Genomic DNA, 16,266 nt, shown 5'->3' with positions numbered 1-16,266 from the left:
TCTGCCCACACACTCTCTAACGCTAATTAATTAATTAATTCATTAAAAATCTTAAAAAAAAAACCAAAGAAGAAGGAGGCAGGGAATCGAAACAGTAATCAGAGATGTGATGATGGAAATGAGAGACTACAGTGACCTGAGGAAGGGATCCTAAGCCAAGGAACACAGGGACCACTGGAAACTGAAAACACAAGGAAATACATTCTCCCCTGAGTCTCCAGAAAGTAGTCTAGCCAACACATTGATGTTCAACTTCTGAACTCCAGAACCATTAGAGAATACATTTGTGTCGTTCTGAAACTCTAGGTTTGTGGTATTTTGTTTCAGTAGGCATCAAAAAGGGAATGCACATCCTTGTTAGGTTAAAGGAGTTTGTATATGCAAAGCGCATAGAGTACTGCCCGGCACAGAGTTAGCATACACTTGTACGTGTTTGCTGTTATTGTCTAGGGTAAACTCGTGGCCTGGGTCAGAGATGGCCAAGCACACCCTTAGTCCAGCTAGTGGAGAGGCACGCCTGCTCTGTTTGCATCCAGTTGGCCTGAACGGGCTCACCTGATCCCATGAGGCTACAACGGAGCCTGGGGAGCAGACTGTTTCTCTGGGTAGCCACGTGCCCCGTGAGATGCAAGGATTCTAGGAACAAGGGAAGGAGGGTGGGTAGATCCTGAGCTCCCAATGTCTGGCACCATGCCCAGCTATGAAAGATGAGAAGTTTAGCGAAGGTACCTTGCCTCCAGAATTTGGTTAGATGCCCTTTTCCAGCTCTTCTTTCTTGTGCCATTAATTTTATGAAATATCTCCCGACTCCCACGGTGCAAAATGAGACATCCTTGATCACCGTTGCCCTCCCTCCTTCTAAGTCCTCTTGCTAAACCACTATATTTGAATCTAGTTTCATAGCCATAGTGAAAGCGTTCTGGTTTTATGTGCTGTCCATCTCTGAATTTCAAAAATTGAAAATCAATAACGTGTTTTTTAAAAAAATATTATGATTATGTAAATATTATTCTCGCAGAGCTAACTAGCATCCAGGGACCCGTACAGAAGGAACTATAATCTTAGGATTTAAATGCTGCTTGAAGGGAAATGCTCCAGGCTTCAAGTTCAAATGTATTTTCCTACACTCCCTCAGTATTCGAAGTCTTGTTATATTTTCATTTGTTTCATATTTGGACCATGAGTTTCTTATACGAGATTTTTGTTCTCCTGGAGTTTCTAATTGTTTTTCTCTTTTCTTCTTGAGAAAAGAAACATACGCCTTTTTAATCAGGTCATTAAAATCTCCCAGCTTCTTAATTACATTATTTGTTGAATGAAGCCTATTTTCTTCTTGAAGACACTTTTCTCCAAACCCTCTGACTTCCTGTTCTAATTTTGACTGATGGTGTTATGGACTCTGGTATTTCTATTCATTACACTTGTGGGTCAGTTCTACTGTTGGATGAGTCTGGTCTCTTTCTTGTTCCTTTTTTTTTCTCTGTTTTGCTGGAGTATATCTCAAATAACATTTTTTTTAAAGATTTTATCTATTTATTTGACAGGCAGAGAGACGGTGAGAGAGGGAACACAAGCAGGGGGAGTGGGAGAGGGAAAAGCAAATTCCCGCAGAGCAGGGAGCCCGAAGTGGAGCTCATTCCCAGGACCCTGGGATCATGACATGAGCCAAAGGCAGACACTTAACAACTGAGCTTCCCAGGTGCCCCTCAAATAACATTTATATTTTATTTTAAGATTATTTATTTATTTGGCAGACAGAGATCACAAGTAGGCAGAGAGATAGGCAGAGAGAGAGGAGGAAGCAGGCTCCCAGCTGAGCAGAGAGCCCGATTTGGGGCCCAATCTCAGGATCTCAGGATCATGACCTGAGCCAAAGGCAGAGACTTTAATCCACTGAGCCACCCAGGCGCCCCTCAAATAACATTTTTAAAGGGGGCGCATGGAAGGAAATCCTTTCAAATATGAAGTGTTCTTAATTTGTCCTTACTCTTCCTGAGTGGGGAGCTCAATCTGCTCCATTTTAGGGCATGTGGAAAGGGGGTAGACAGGCAAGAGGGCACCCGGTTTCCACCCTGTGCCAACATAAGGAGAGATTTACTCTAAGACACCAATGCTCTAAGCGGGAATTTTGGTCCTTTAGAAAAAGATCACTTAATTTCTTTAGAAAGTGGTTCTCTCTTACTTTTTTTTTTTTTTTTTTTGAGGAAGGGAGGGGTAGAGGAAAAGGGAGAGAGAGAATCCCAAGCAGGCTCCACGCCCAGGACGGAGCACAAGGTGGGCCTTGATCTCACAACCCTGAGATCATGACCTGAGCCGAGATCAAGAGTCAGACGTTTAACCGATTGAGCCACCCAGGCATCCCCCCTCACTTTTGAATCTCTCTCTTCTCTGTACGCTCCTGATGTGAAGGGGACTTGTTTTGTAGGGGATTGTTAGTGGCTGCTGCTGGCTTGTTATTCGTTAAACAGACCCTTCCTCGAATTATTTCCTAACTTTGGTTATTCTCATATCACCATCTCAATTTTTGCCACATCTTCTTACTTCCCATGTTAATATTTACTTTTTTTTTTTTTTTTGTATTTTTAATGACTGAAACAAAACAGACCTAAAACCACAGCTTCTGGGAGAATCATTTGTTCTCACCAGTCTTGTACCTCTCCTAGAACTTGACCTTGGCATCTTGTCAGGCCTTGTGTTTAAGAGCACGGTCTCTGAAGACATCCTTCCTGATGACAGCTTTGTCCAAGGGGAGGTCCACAGAGCACCTCGTGGGCATGAAGTGACAGTGGTCTTAAACGTTCACAAAAGACTTGAACTTTGACCTCTTGATGGTTTTCTTCTTGCTCATGGTAGCTGTCACTTTGCAGTCAATTCCAGCCACCAGCGCATGGCTGTAGGGACAGTCTGAAGTGCCATCATCAATGTTCTTCACAATGACCGGGAATCGGGTCTAGCCAGGACCAGCACCACCTTCCCGGGTTTCATGAACTTGCCCATCTCAAGCCTACAGCAGGAAGAATTTTTACTTATGGTATTATTTTTATTTAAATTGACTATGCTAGTCCTACACCATAGCAGGCAAATTTTTTAAAAAGATTTTATTTATTTATTTGACAGACTGAGAGACAGACAGAGATCACAAGTAGGCAGAGAGAGAAGTGGTAACAGGCTTCCTTCCGAGCAGAGAGCCCGATGCGGGGCTCGTTCCCAGGACCCTAGGATCATGACCTGAGCCGAAGGCAGAGGCTTAACCCACTGAGCCACCCAGGTGCCCCAATGTTATAGTTGTATCTCTTGTTGTTTGTAATTGTATAGTTTTATTTTCTAATCCATATACATCATTCTTAAGATAATGGAAGTTTATGTTTTTTGCCACCAGATAGCATTCACAGCAATGGGGCATACACCATACTTTCCAAAATACTTCTCTTTAAGTACTGTGTTGATTACCGGCCAATCAATTGCCTGAGCTTTCTGCCAGTTTGGACCTCCAAGGGGATCTCCTTTCAATAGTCCCTCTCCTCCTTGTCCTGATTCTGACATGCTAGGAATAAAGTAAAATGGTAATTCTTATTGATGATGTAAAGTGATGACTGCAAGGGTCTTAGCTTAGGGTGGGAGTGGCCGGACCTGCTAATTGACCTTCCATCACTGTCTGTGAGAGCAGATGGTTGGGCCCTCCTCCCACAGGGAGGGGCTCACAGTCTCAGTCCTGCCTCTCTGGTCCCCTTGGGGAGGCACATGGCTATTACAATCAAGTACCTTGGGCGCAGGTACATATTCAGAGAGCAGACAGTCCATATCTTATCCAAATTGCTCCAAAAAGTAGAAAAAGAGGGACAACTACCCATTGCATTTTATGCGGCTAGTAGAACTGCAATATTCAACTTAGACAAGGAAGTTGGAGACAAGAAGACCTTAGGCCAATCTCAATTACGGACACAGTTTCAAATATCTTTTTTTTTTTAAAGATTTTATTTATTTATTTGACAGAGAGAGATCACAAGCAGGCAGAGAGGCAGGCAGAGAGAGAGAGAGGAGGAAGCAGGCTCCCCGCTGAGCAGAGAGCCCGATGCGGGCCTCGATCCCAGGACCCTGAGATCATGACCTGAGCCGAAGTCAGCAGCTTAACCCACTGAGCCACCCAGGCGCCCCACAGTTTCAAATATCTTAAATAGAAAGTTGCCAAATGAAACACAGCAACATATTTAGAAATGCATAATGGCCAAGTTGGGTTTATTCCATAAATGCAAGAATATTTCAACATTAGAAAATTATTATTTTAAGTCCCTGTGCCTTGGTGGCTCAGTCAGTTAAGTGTCAGACTCTTGGTTTCTGCTCAGGATCACGAGAACAGGGGGTGCTCAGGGTAGAGTCTGCTTGAGGTTCTGTCCCCTCCTCCCTCTCCCTCCCCCTCTGTTCCTCCTCCCCTCTGCTCACACATGCTCTCTCTCTCAAATAAATAAATAAATGAAATCTTTTTTAAAAGAAAATATATTTTTTAAAGATTTTATTTATTTATTTGACAGAGATCACAAGTAGACAGGGAGACAGACAGAGAGAGAGGGGGAAGCAGGTTCCCCATGGAGAGGCCGATGTGGGGCTTGATCCTAGGACCCTGGGATCATGACCTGAACGGAAGGCAGAGGCTTTAACCCACTGAGTCACCCAGGCTATTATTATTATTATTTTATTTTTATATTATTATTATATTATTACTTTAAAAGATTTATTATTATTATTATTATTTTTATTTTTAAAGATTTGTTAGTTTTAGAGAAAAAGAAAGCAAGCAGGAGGCCAGAGGAAGAGGGAGAGGGAGAGAATCTCAAGCAGACTCCACTGAGCACGGAGGCTGACAGGGGGCTCAATGTGGAGCTGATCCCCCAACCCTGAGATCATGACCCCAGTGGAAACCAACAGCTGGATGCTTAATGGACTGAGCTACTCAGGTGCCCTTATTATTTTAAGCCTCAACTCTTGATCTCAGAAATCTCAAAAATCTTGATCCCAAAAATCCTATGATCACATAATGCAGAGGGAGAAAGTGCATTTGATAAAATTAAGTTTATAAAAATTCTTGGCAAACTAAGAGTAGGAAAGAACTTCCTTAATGCGATACGTTGGTAAAGGGTATCTTTCTAGAACCTGCAGTAAGTGTACTGCAAGGGTATCTTTCTAGAAACTGCAGTAAGAGTACTGAAGATAAAAACTTCAAGAATTTCCTTTAAAGTAAGAAACCTAAAAAGGATATTCACTATCTCTATTACTGTTCAAAGCTATCCAGGATTCCTTAGCCTGTGCAATGAGGGAAACAAAAGGGAATTAATAGCACAAACCTTTGGAAAGGAAGAAACAAAATGGACATAATATATTTATAGATCATGTGATTGTCTACCTAGAAAATCAAAGAGAGTCTACAGGCAAGCTATTAAAATTATCGAGAGGATTCATGATGAGAGACAATTTTCCATGGGTCAGTTGCATTTCTGGATGCTTTGCAGAGACACCAACTGCCCTTTTGTTTGGTACTATATTTTTTTTTTTAATTTGGACAATCTCTTCAAGGATGTTTATATCAACCATCTTTGGAACAGAGAGTAATTATCTCCCTCCAGCGCAGAAGGCAGATTTGCTTATTGTCCAGTGTATTGAAGATAATGTCTCTCTCTGCAGCATAGAGCTCAGGATTCTTCAGGGACTATGCAAACCTACTGATTTCATGGGCAGCACCCTTGGGGGACTTGGGGAGCCAGAGGAGCCACTGGCCCAAACATGAGGCACATGCTTCTTGCTGAGAAATGAACAGTGAAGTCCTTTGTCTCTGACCCGGAACTCTCGTGTCTTCTGCAGCATCCCTGATACCGTGGTAGCTAAGAGTCTAGCTGGGGTAAAATCCCAGACCCTTTACTTTGTCGGTGGTTCAGCCATCTCACCTCTAAATACCAAGAACAGACAAAAAATGCTATTTTTTTTAAAAAAGTGCTATTTATAAATGATACCACTCACGAAGGCACAAAAAACGCTTAAGTGCCCAAGAATAAATCTAAGAGATATGCAAGATGTTTACAGAAAAAAATTAGAAGGCTTGACTGATGGTCATTGAAGAGACACAGAGAAATGGAGAGGTATAACTTGCTTGTGGAAGGAGTACTCAACTGTAAAGACGTGAATTCTCCCCCAAATTAATCTATACTTCATTTCAATGTCAAAGGATTAAATAAAGTATTTTTAAAATTAATGTTTTTGGAAACATTATCCTAAAGTCATAAGAAAGAACAGCCAAGGGTAGCCAAGCAACCTTGAAGATAATGAACAGTGAAGAGACACTAAACAACTCAAGTAATTGAGACAGGGAGATATTGGCAGAGGGGTGTACAAATAAATAAACGGGACAGAACTGAGGGCTCAAAGACAGAGATGTGCAGACTGGAGGTTCAACTTAAGTCAGAAATGACATTTAAACCAGTTCCTTCTTTTTTATTCTTTATTTTTTATAAGTAGACTCCACATCCAGCATGGAGCCCAACATGGCACTCAAACTCACAACTCTGAGATCAAGACCTGAGCTGAAATCAAGAGCCGGATGCTTATCCAACTGAGACACCCAGGTACCCCTAAACCAGTTCCTTTTATGGAACACTTGGCTGGCTCAGTCGATACAGCTTACAACTCTTGATCTCAGGGTCAGGAGTTCAAGTCCCACGTTGGGTGTAGAGATTACTTAAAAAAAAAAAAAAAAAGATAGTTAAACCAGTTCCTTCCAATAATGGTGGCATGAAAATTGGTTTTCCATGTGGAAAAAAAGAGAATTGCACTCCTATATCACTCTTGATCACCAAAATCAGTACGGAGAGATACTAAATATGAAAAAGAAAACTTTTTTTTTTTTTGAAAAAGAAAACTTTTAAATACAAATCTTTCCTAGACCTCACGATACGAAGATTTCTTAACCAAGTTTAAAAAGCATAAACAAGGGGCGCCTGGGTGGCTCAGTGGGTTAAGCTGCTGACTTCGGCTCAGGTCATGATCTCAGGGTCCTGGGATCGAGTCCCGCATCAGGCTCTCTGCTCAGCAGGGAGCCTGCTTCCTCCTGTCTCTCTCTCTGCCTGCCTCTCTGCCTACTTGTGATCTCTCTCTGTCAAATAAATAAATAAAATCTTTAAAAAAAAAAAAAGCATAAACAATAAAGGAAGTATTGATAGATTTGCCTACATTAAAATTCCAAAGTATCGTATAGCAAAAACAGGATAAACAAAACCCAAGCCACAAGGCTGGGAGAAGATACACAGATAATGAACATTACAGACAAAGTATTCGTCTCCAGGCTGCATCACGAAGTTCTACAGATCAATAAAAAGATTACAGACAACTCAACAGAAAAACAAGTATAAGATGTACATAAGTAAACAATACAAATATATGGGAAACGACGTTGAACCCTACTTGTAATTTCAGGAATGCAAATTCAAACAACTAGATGAAATTTTAGACCTCAAGTTGGTAACACAAACAACATTTCCAGTCTGACTATATTAAGTGTTGAGGACTACGTGGGACAAAGGGCCCTCTTGTTAATGCTGCAGAGAGCTTCGATCATAACCACATTGAGAAGCAATCTGGCAAAATCTAGTAAAGTCCGGCATGTGCATATCCTCCAACCTAGCAATTCAATTCCGGAAATAAATCCCAACTCTTGACAAGTACAAGAATGTTCATTACCACACCATGTAGAGAGGAAAATTGGAAACAACAGAATAATGTACAAGTCAATCTTGTCAGAGCTACAAAGTAGACAGTTAAGATGAGTGCATCGGAGAGATGTATATGGATTGACGGGCTGCCCCTAACATTTAGGAGGCCCAGGGCAAGGAGAATCTGGGGCCGAGGACCCTCCTCTATTCTCTTCCCACTCGGGCTCCATCCCCCACAGGGAGGAACGTCACGCACACACGCGTGTGGACACTTTAGTCTGTTTGTCCGAGCTCTGTCCACGACCCCACCCTCCCACCAACGCCACCCTGGCCAGCCCTTAGGATTAAGGTGGGTACAGCTGCGTGGTCACCTCTGGAAGAAAACTCCAGGGAAATCACTGCCCTGGCCTTGAAATGGGCTCTGGGCCCTGGGGGCAGAGGAAATCAGGATTCAAGATTTAGAAGGAGAGAAGGCTTCTGGGTGGGTCTTGACTCCTTAACCCACAGAGGAGGGCCTGGGCGGGGACCAGAGTGGTGCTTTGTGTGTTAGCAAGGTTGAAACTCACACGTGATATTGTACAGAAAAGGCAGAGAGACAAGCAGTATAGATGCATGATAGGAAGCTTTAAAACCCACTGCTCAAGGATCTGTACAAATAGAGCAAAGTTACAAAAGCTTGTAGAGGGTGCCTGGGTGGCTCAGCTGGTTAAGCCTCTGCCTTGGGCTCAGGTCATGATCCCAGGGTCCAGGGATCCGGTCCTGCATCCACTGGGCTCTCTGCTCAGTGGGAAGTCGACTTCTCCTTCTCCCTGCCACTTCCCCTGCTCTCTCTCTCACTGCTCTAAGTAAATATGTATATATATGTATATATACATATATTTCTATGAAATTTAAAAAAGAAAACAAACGGTCTACCTTTAAAAAGGCAAGGAAGGAGAATGAAATGCAGAGCAAAGGTGAGATATAATGGGACAGAGACAAGCTAAATATGTTAGCAGTAATAATAAATCGACAATATGCTCTTCTTCTAAGTGGGATAGTTTAAAACACCTCTTTTCATTATTGAGTGCTGTTTCTTTCTTTCTTTTTTTTTTTTTTTAAGATTTTATTTATTTATTTGACAAAGACACAGCAAGAGAAGGAACCCCAGCAGGGGGAGCGGGAGAGGGAGAAACAGGCTTCCTGCTGAGCAGGGAGCCCAACGCAGGGCTCAATTCCGGGACCCTGGGATCATGACCCAAGCTGAAGGCAGACACTCAATGACTGAACCACCCAGGTGCCCCTTGAGTACTGTTTCTAATTTTTAAAAAAAAGGCGGGGTTTGGGGTTGCACCTGGGTGGCTCAGTGGGTTAAAGCCTCTGCCTTTGGCTTGGGTCATGGTCTCAGGGTCCTGGGATCAAGTCCCAAGTCGGGCTCTCTGCTCGGTGGGGAGCCTGCTTCCCCCTCTCTCTCTGCCTATCTCTCTCTGCCTACTTGTGATTTCTCTCTCTGTCAAATAAATAAATAAAATCTTAAAAAATAAATAAATAAAATTTAAAAATAAAAAATAAAAAATTAGGAAAGGCATGGAAGGTTTGAACAACAGAGTGAACACGTTTGACTTACTGACATAAAGAGAAGCCAATCCCCAAGGTTCATTCTTCCCAAGCACACATGGACCATTTAACGAACATTGAGCCACATTCCAGGCCATAAAGCAGGTCTTACACACCAGTCACACACACCATATTCTCAAATCAAAATGCTTTTAAGAAGCGATAACAAGAAATTATTTCCACATGTTTGGAAATTTAAAAAATTACTTCTGGAGACCACCCAAACGTTCATCAGCAGTCGAATGCAGGAACAAGTTGTAGTACGTTCATATGATGGGTTGCCAGACACCAAAACGCATCACACACAAGCCCATACACACCACTATTGTAACAGGTGACGGCACGGAGAAAGCTCACAGACAGAGTGTTGAGTGAAAGAAGGCAGAAAGAGTGAATGCTCTATAATTCTATTTTGCATGAAACTTAAAAGCAGACAAAATTGGGGCGCCTGGGTGGCTCAGTAACGGTAAGCATAACGGTAAGCATCTGCCTTCGGCTCACGTCATGATACCAGGGTCCTGGGATCGAGTCCCAAGACAGGCTCCCAGCTCAGAGGGGAGCCTGCTTCTCCCTCTCCCTCTACTTCTCGCCCCAGCTCACGCTCTCTCTCTCACTCGCTTGCTCTCTCTCTCTCTCATAAATAAATGAAATATTTTTTAAAAATTTAAAAAGCAGACAAAATTAATCTACTGTGACAGAAGTCAGAATAGTGGGATGATGGGAGTGATGACGGACAGGGATGCTGAAAAAGTCTCTATTTCGTTCTCGCTTAGGAAATAAAAAAAAAAAAAAAGAACCAAAGACCAGACCTGATGAAAACAGGACAAAGAAATGATGAAGATGAGAGCAAAACGGAATAAAGCAGAAAACAAATATACAACTGAGAGGGTTACTGAAACCGAAAGTGAGCTCTTTGAAAAGATTAATAAAATAGTGAAACCTCTGAGTCTGATATAAAGATAAAGACACAAATAAGTAAATACTAAGAATGAAAAGGATATGATTACTACAGATCCTGGAGATATTTGAAAGAATAATATGAACAACTATTTCTTTAATGTTTTATTTCTCACTTCCATTCCTTAAGTCCATTTGGATCAGTTTTATTTTGTAGCTACTTACCCACTGAGTCTTCATTTTCCAATTTATTTGTACAAAGTTGTTTCTTATGCTGAAAAAAAAAACTTTCTCTCATTAACTCCCTCTTTTCATTATTTATTTGGGCCTTTTCTCTTTTTTCCTTAATCAGCCCGACTACAGATGTATCTGTTTTATTAGTCATTGGCTTTATCGATCATCTGTGTTGGTTCTTTGGTTTTTTGTTTTATTGATTTTTTTTCTCTTTATTATTTCCTGCTATTGGGAGGCTGTATTATTATGTTGTCTTTCTCTGACAACGTAAACTGAATGCTCAAGTCACTAATGCGTGATTTTTTATTAAGATGCAAACTTTAATGTGGGCATTCGGAAGAATACACATTCCCCTCAAGGATTGTTTCAGCTGCGCTGACGTTTCAAAATGTAATGCTCTCATATTTTGTATTTTTTTCTTTGTCCCAATAAGTATTTGGAGGCTTGATTTTAATTTTCAAACGTAAGTTTACCTTTTCGTTATCATTTTCTCATTTCAGTGGATTGTGGTCATTGAAAATGGTCTCTGTGACATCCGTTCACTCCTTGGCAGACTGGTTTCATGACCTAATATGGGAACAATTTCTGTAAATGTTCTCACACTGGATGAAGAGAATGCCAATTTTTCTGTTTGATCAAGCTTCTTAAATGTGTTATTCAAATATTCTACACATTTACTAATCTTACGGCCACTTGATTTAGTAACTATGGAAAAAGGAAAGATAAGGTTCTCGGGGGATTGTGGGTCCATCTGTATCTCTTTGAAATTGTCTCAAGTTTCACTTCCTATCAGGGGTCATCATACTATGTGGTCTGTGAACCAAATTTGGGCCACTCCTTGTTTTTGTAAATAAAGTTTTATTGGAACACAGCCATGTTGGTTTGTTTATGTGTTCTCTGTGACTTTCTTCTTACTGCAATGGCAAAGCTGCGTAGTTGAGACAGAGGCTGGATGGTGTACAACGTCTAAAATATTTACTATCTGTTCTTTTATAGAAGTTTGCTCACTCTGCTTTATGTATTTATTTTATTTTATTTAAATTTTATTTATTTATCTGAGAGAGAGCACAGAGGGAGAGCGAAAAGAAGACTCCCTGCTGAGCAGAGAGTCTGACTCGGGACTTGATCCTGGGATGCTGAGATCATGACCAGAGCTTAATGGACTGAGCCACCCAGGCACCCCAGACTCTGCTTTATATAATCTGAGGGCTAGGTTGTTAGGTTCAAAAAATTTCAGAATTATATCTCCCTGATAACATTTTTCTTGTTAATCATTATGTAATGATCCTCTTTTCCATAATGATGCCTTTTGACTTAAAGTCCATTTTGTCTGACATTTATAAAACTACACCAGCTCCCTTCAGCTTAGTATTTGCCTGCGGTGCCCATTAGAAATGCTTTTGGCTGCACGTAACAAAACACAGCTACAGTGGCTGAAACACACTGCGGTATGTTTTCTTTAAAGAACAAAAATTAAAAAAAAAAAAAAAATTCCAGGGCGCCTGGGTGGCTCAGTGGGTTAAAGCCTCTGCCTTCAGCTCAGGTCATGATCTCAGGGTCCTGGGATCGAGCCCTGCATCGTGGGTTCTCTGCTCAGCGGGGAGCCTGCTTCCCTCTTTCTCTCTGCCTGCTGCTCTGCCTACTTCTGATCTCTCTCTGTCAAATAAATAAGATCTTTAAAAAACAAACAAACAAACAAACAAACAAACAAATTCCAAAGGCAGGTTGCTGACAGCATTGTCTCAGCTGCTCTATGATGCCATCGGGTACCCAGGCTTGCTCAGTGTCTAATCTCCATCAGCATTCGCCTGCAGACCTTTGTGCTCACGGGTGTGTCAAGATTGCAAAAGGGCTGCTGCGTGCGGAGGCATTGTGTCCATGCACCAGGCAGAAGGAGAAAGGAAGAAAGCACTGCCCAGATTCCCCTTTACATCCCAGTTTCCAGATCTGGGGCCCATGAGCATCTTTTCCCTAATCACCAACAGAAAGAAAAAGAGGCTATGATTGGCTTCGACCAAATCATGATTCATCTTTTGCGGCTGGTACTTTGACATCACAAGAAATAAACTGGGGATGGGGGACAGATGCTTCTCTGGGACCAACAGATTTCTGCTTAGTCCCTTAAAAAAAAATTGGGCTTCAGTAGCAAAGTGCAAAAGGTTTCGGGTGCACTGTTGGTCCGACAATGGATGGTGTCTTTTTTCATATCTTTGCTTTCAGTATTTCCATGGCTCTGTTTTAGACATGTCTCTCATGAACAGCGTGTGTAGAGCTCGATTATATGTTTTCTTTCCCTCTGATAACTCACGTTTTTGTGATTACCGGCATTTAAAATTTTATTTCTAAATCCTCTTGTGTTTTCCATTGGCCACGTGTATTATTAGCCCCCAAACTGAGCATTTCAAAACAACAAACACTGATTATCTTACCTCATTTCTTAGGGTCATGAAATCCATGGTTCTTTTCTATTAGGGTTGCCAGAACTCGCCAATAAAAATACAGGATGGCCAGTTAAATTTAAATTTCAGATAATATTTCAATATTTGCACAGGATCTATTTATATAAAAAAATTACTCATTGCTTGTTCAAAATTTAAATTTGACCCGTCTTCCTCAATTTTATCTGGCAGCCCTATTTATAACCTGATCTTGGAAGCAAAATGGGCCATATCATTCGTAGGGTCCCTCATTAAAAAATTACTAGGAATTTCCAGTCAGCGAGAGCAGAACATGAAACTAAGCCTGGAGCCCTCCTGGGGACGGTGTCCTTTGTGCGAGCATGGGTTGTACTCCCAGAAAGCCAGTCCTGCTTGGAACTGACATACCAGCCCTTCTACCATATTCTGTGACACAGGGACAAGTCACTGAGTCTCACCGCACATTATGGGAGGGGACTTCACATGGTCACAGGTCCCGGGAGGTAGGGATCACGGGGACCATCTTGGAAACTGGCAGCCACACCAAGATTTTCCTTTGCTTCTTTTATTTGTCATTTCCTGCCTGGAGGTGGACAGATCGGACTGTCTTCGTTCCCTTTGTTTCCTCTCGGAGGGTTTAGAATACATTCTATTTCTGTTCTTTCATTAGTCATGCTCAGGTTTTTAACATGCACACTTCAGCTCAATAAAGTCTAAAGTTAATCACTCTCCTCTTGCAAAAGAATCAAGGACCTTAGAATACTTTTGAACCCTGATCACAGCTTCCTGTCTATGATGTGGTTGTGCCTTCGTTTTCCATCTTACCTTGTTTATTCTGTTCCTCAAATCAGTCTGTAAAGTTGTTCTTATAAAGTCCATGGTCATTTGAATTTTTCATGCCTAATCTTGTTTGTTTATTTGTTTGTTTTCTTTTTGCTCTCCACTTCTAGGAAGCTACTCCTTCGTCCTGGGTTCATTTCCTGGGTTTTTCCTATTATCTTCATTTGACATCTTGCCAGAACTGAAGATCCCCATGGTGTTTTTTGTTTTTAAGATTTTATTTATTTCTTTGACAGAGAGAGAGAGAGAGATCACAAGTAGGCAGAGAGGCAGGCAGAGAAAGAGGGGGAAGCAGGCTCCCTGCTGAGCAGAGAGCCCGATGAAAGGTTGATCCCAGGACCCTGAGATCATGACCTGAGCCGAAAGCAGAGGCTTAACCCCCTGAGCCACCCAGGTGCCCGCTCCCCATGGTGTTTTTAAGTGCTATTTAAAAAAGCCTTGTTGGAGCATCTGGGTGGCTCAGTGGATTAAAGCCTCTGCCTTCAGGTCAGGATCCCAGGGTCCTGGGATCAAGTCCTGAATCCGGGCTCTCTGCTCAGCGGGAAGCCTGCTTCCTCCTCTCTCTCTCTCTGCCTACTTGTGATCTCTGTCAAATAAATAAATAAAGCTTTTAAAAAAATAAAAAAGCCTTGTTTCCATCTCCAGTCCCATCCTTCCTTTTGTTCCCAATATTGTATAGTGTGTGCTAATAATTTGCTTATTATATTGAGACTTTGAGAAGAATTTACTAAGCCTTTTTAAAATAATTTGACTTTTTGTTGGTTTCCATAGCTGTCCTTCCTGCTTTATCTTTATTATTTCCTTTTTTCTGCTCTCTTCGAGTTTTCTGATGGTCCTTTCCTAAAGTCTCAAATCAGATACTTATTTCATTGTTGTCAATCCTTCCTGTTTTTAATAAATGCATTTCAGGCTAGAATTTTCCCTCCAAGTTCCACTTTAGCTTTATTGTTATTCAGTTTAAAAAATCTTGTAATTTCCATTATGAGGTTCTCCTTATCTCATGAATTATGTAGAAATGAGCATTTAGTATATGTGCTGCCGAAGCGAGCACTAGAAATGAGCATTTAATTTACAAAACTCATTGGATTTCCTTGGCCAACTTTTTATTGTTGGTTTCTGATTTTATGATATTGGGAATAGAGAACACGGTAGTGATACTGATTCTTTGAAAACATTGTCAACTTTCTTTATGTGGTATTTTTTTAAATCTTCCATTTGAGCCTGAAAACAATGGGTATTCTGTAGGAGGAGGGGGCTGTGAAGTTTGTTTACCTAGTAGAGGAAGTTCCTTTAATTATATTGTTTAAACTTCCATATCCTTACTAATGTTTTGCTCCTTGAGCCATTGGTTTTATGAAAGTTTAATTAACACTTTTCACTTTGTTTAGAGATTCATGACTTTCTCCTGATCATTCTGCCATATTTTCTCTATATGTTTCACCAAAATAAATATAAGTTCATGATACACATATATTCACGATTATTATATCTTCTTGGCAGATGTTTTCTTTTATGATTGTATGGGTTAGGGTTGGGCTGATCTTACAAAGATTCTAGAAACAGTGCTTTAAATAAGAGAGAGGTGTATTTTTGTTCATTTAAAAGTCTACAGCTGAGGGGTGCCTGGGTGGCTCAGTGGATTAAAGTCTCTGCCTTCGGCTCAGGTCATGGTCCCAGGGTCATGGGATCGAGCCCCATATCGGGCTCTCTGCTCGGCGGGGAGCCTGCTTCCTCCTCTCTCTCTGCCTGCCTCTCTGCCTACTTGTGATCTCTGTCTGTCAAATAAATAAAATAAATAAAATCTTAAAAAAAAAAAAGTCCACAGCTGGGAGTCCTGTGGGGTTTTGGTACATGGGGGCCCCAGCAGGGCATGAGACCAGCGGAAGAGAGTGGGGTTGGCATATTTATTCCCCAGCTCCTTCTGCCCGAGGTCACCCTTGCTCTAGAAGTTCTTTGCACTTGAGTACTGGTCACCTCTGACCCTGCAGGCCTAGGGTGAAAGCTTCCTGGTTCTCCCCCAGGCTCTTCCACTCTCTCCTGTGACTCCCCTATACCCTGCTTTGTCATTCCTCCTTTTGGAAAGAAGCTCTGCCCAATTTCCCTAATTAGAGCGTGCCATCTGTTTCCTGTTGGGGCCCTGAGTGATGCAGGCTGGCATCCTGTTTTAAATCATTGATTGGGAATACCTTTAGGCAGGCGTGCACTCGCTGACACGTGCTGGACACAGGCCTCTTCTCTCCCTATTCTCCCACTCCTGGCTCACTGGCCCATCTGCCTACTCTCGAGGACAACGGAGGCTGAGACCCTGGGTTCATGGCATCCGGGTCTCCAGAGCATTGCCCTGCCATGGGAAAAGGAGCGACTCAAAGCCCATTGGTAACACCCACCTTGTCCATTTCAATACATGTGGGGTGTGGCTACTGGTCCAAGGGCCAGAGCTGCCTCTCCCTGGACACAGTATCTTGGGGTCATGAGGACTCACTTTGGTCTGAGGATGCTTTACAATGTTAGATGGGTCAATACTTTCTTTCAGCTAATGCCTGTCGGCTGCGGCAGGACCGCACCAGCCTGGCCCTTTAAGGTGACTT

The 16,266-nt window shown here is 42.0% G+C and overlaps 1 pseudogene; it reads right to left on the bottom strand.

Moving 5' to 3' along the window:
- Positions 1–2,605: 2,605 nt before the first annotated feature.
- On the bottom strand, positions 2,606–2,997 carry LOC122898636 (annotated as a pseudogene).
- Positions 2,998–16,266: the final 13,269 nt, after the last annotated feature.

This window comes from Neovison vison, chromosome 2 (assembly GCF_020171115.1).
Source record: "Neovison vison isolate M4711 chromosome 2, ASM_NN_V1, whole genome shotgun sequence".
NCBI lineage: Eukaryota > Metazoa > Chordata > Mammalia > Carnivora > Mustelidae > Neogale > Neogale vison.
Note: the sequence above shows the minus strand (reverse complement) of the source record. Positions and strands in the feature narration are given on the sequence as shown.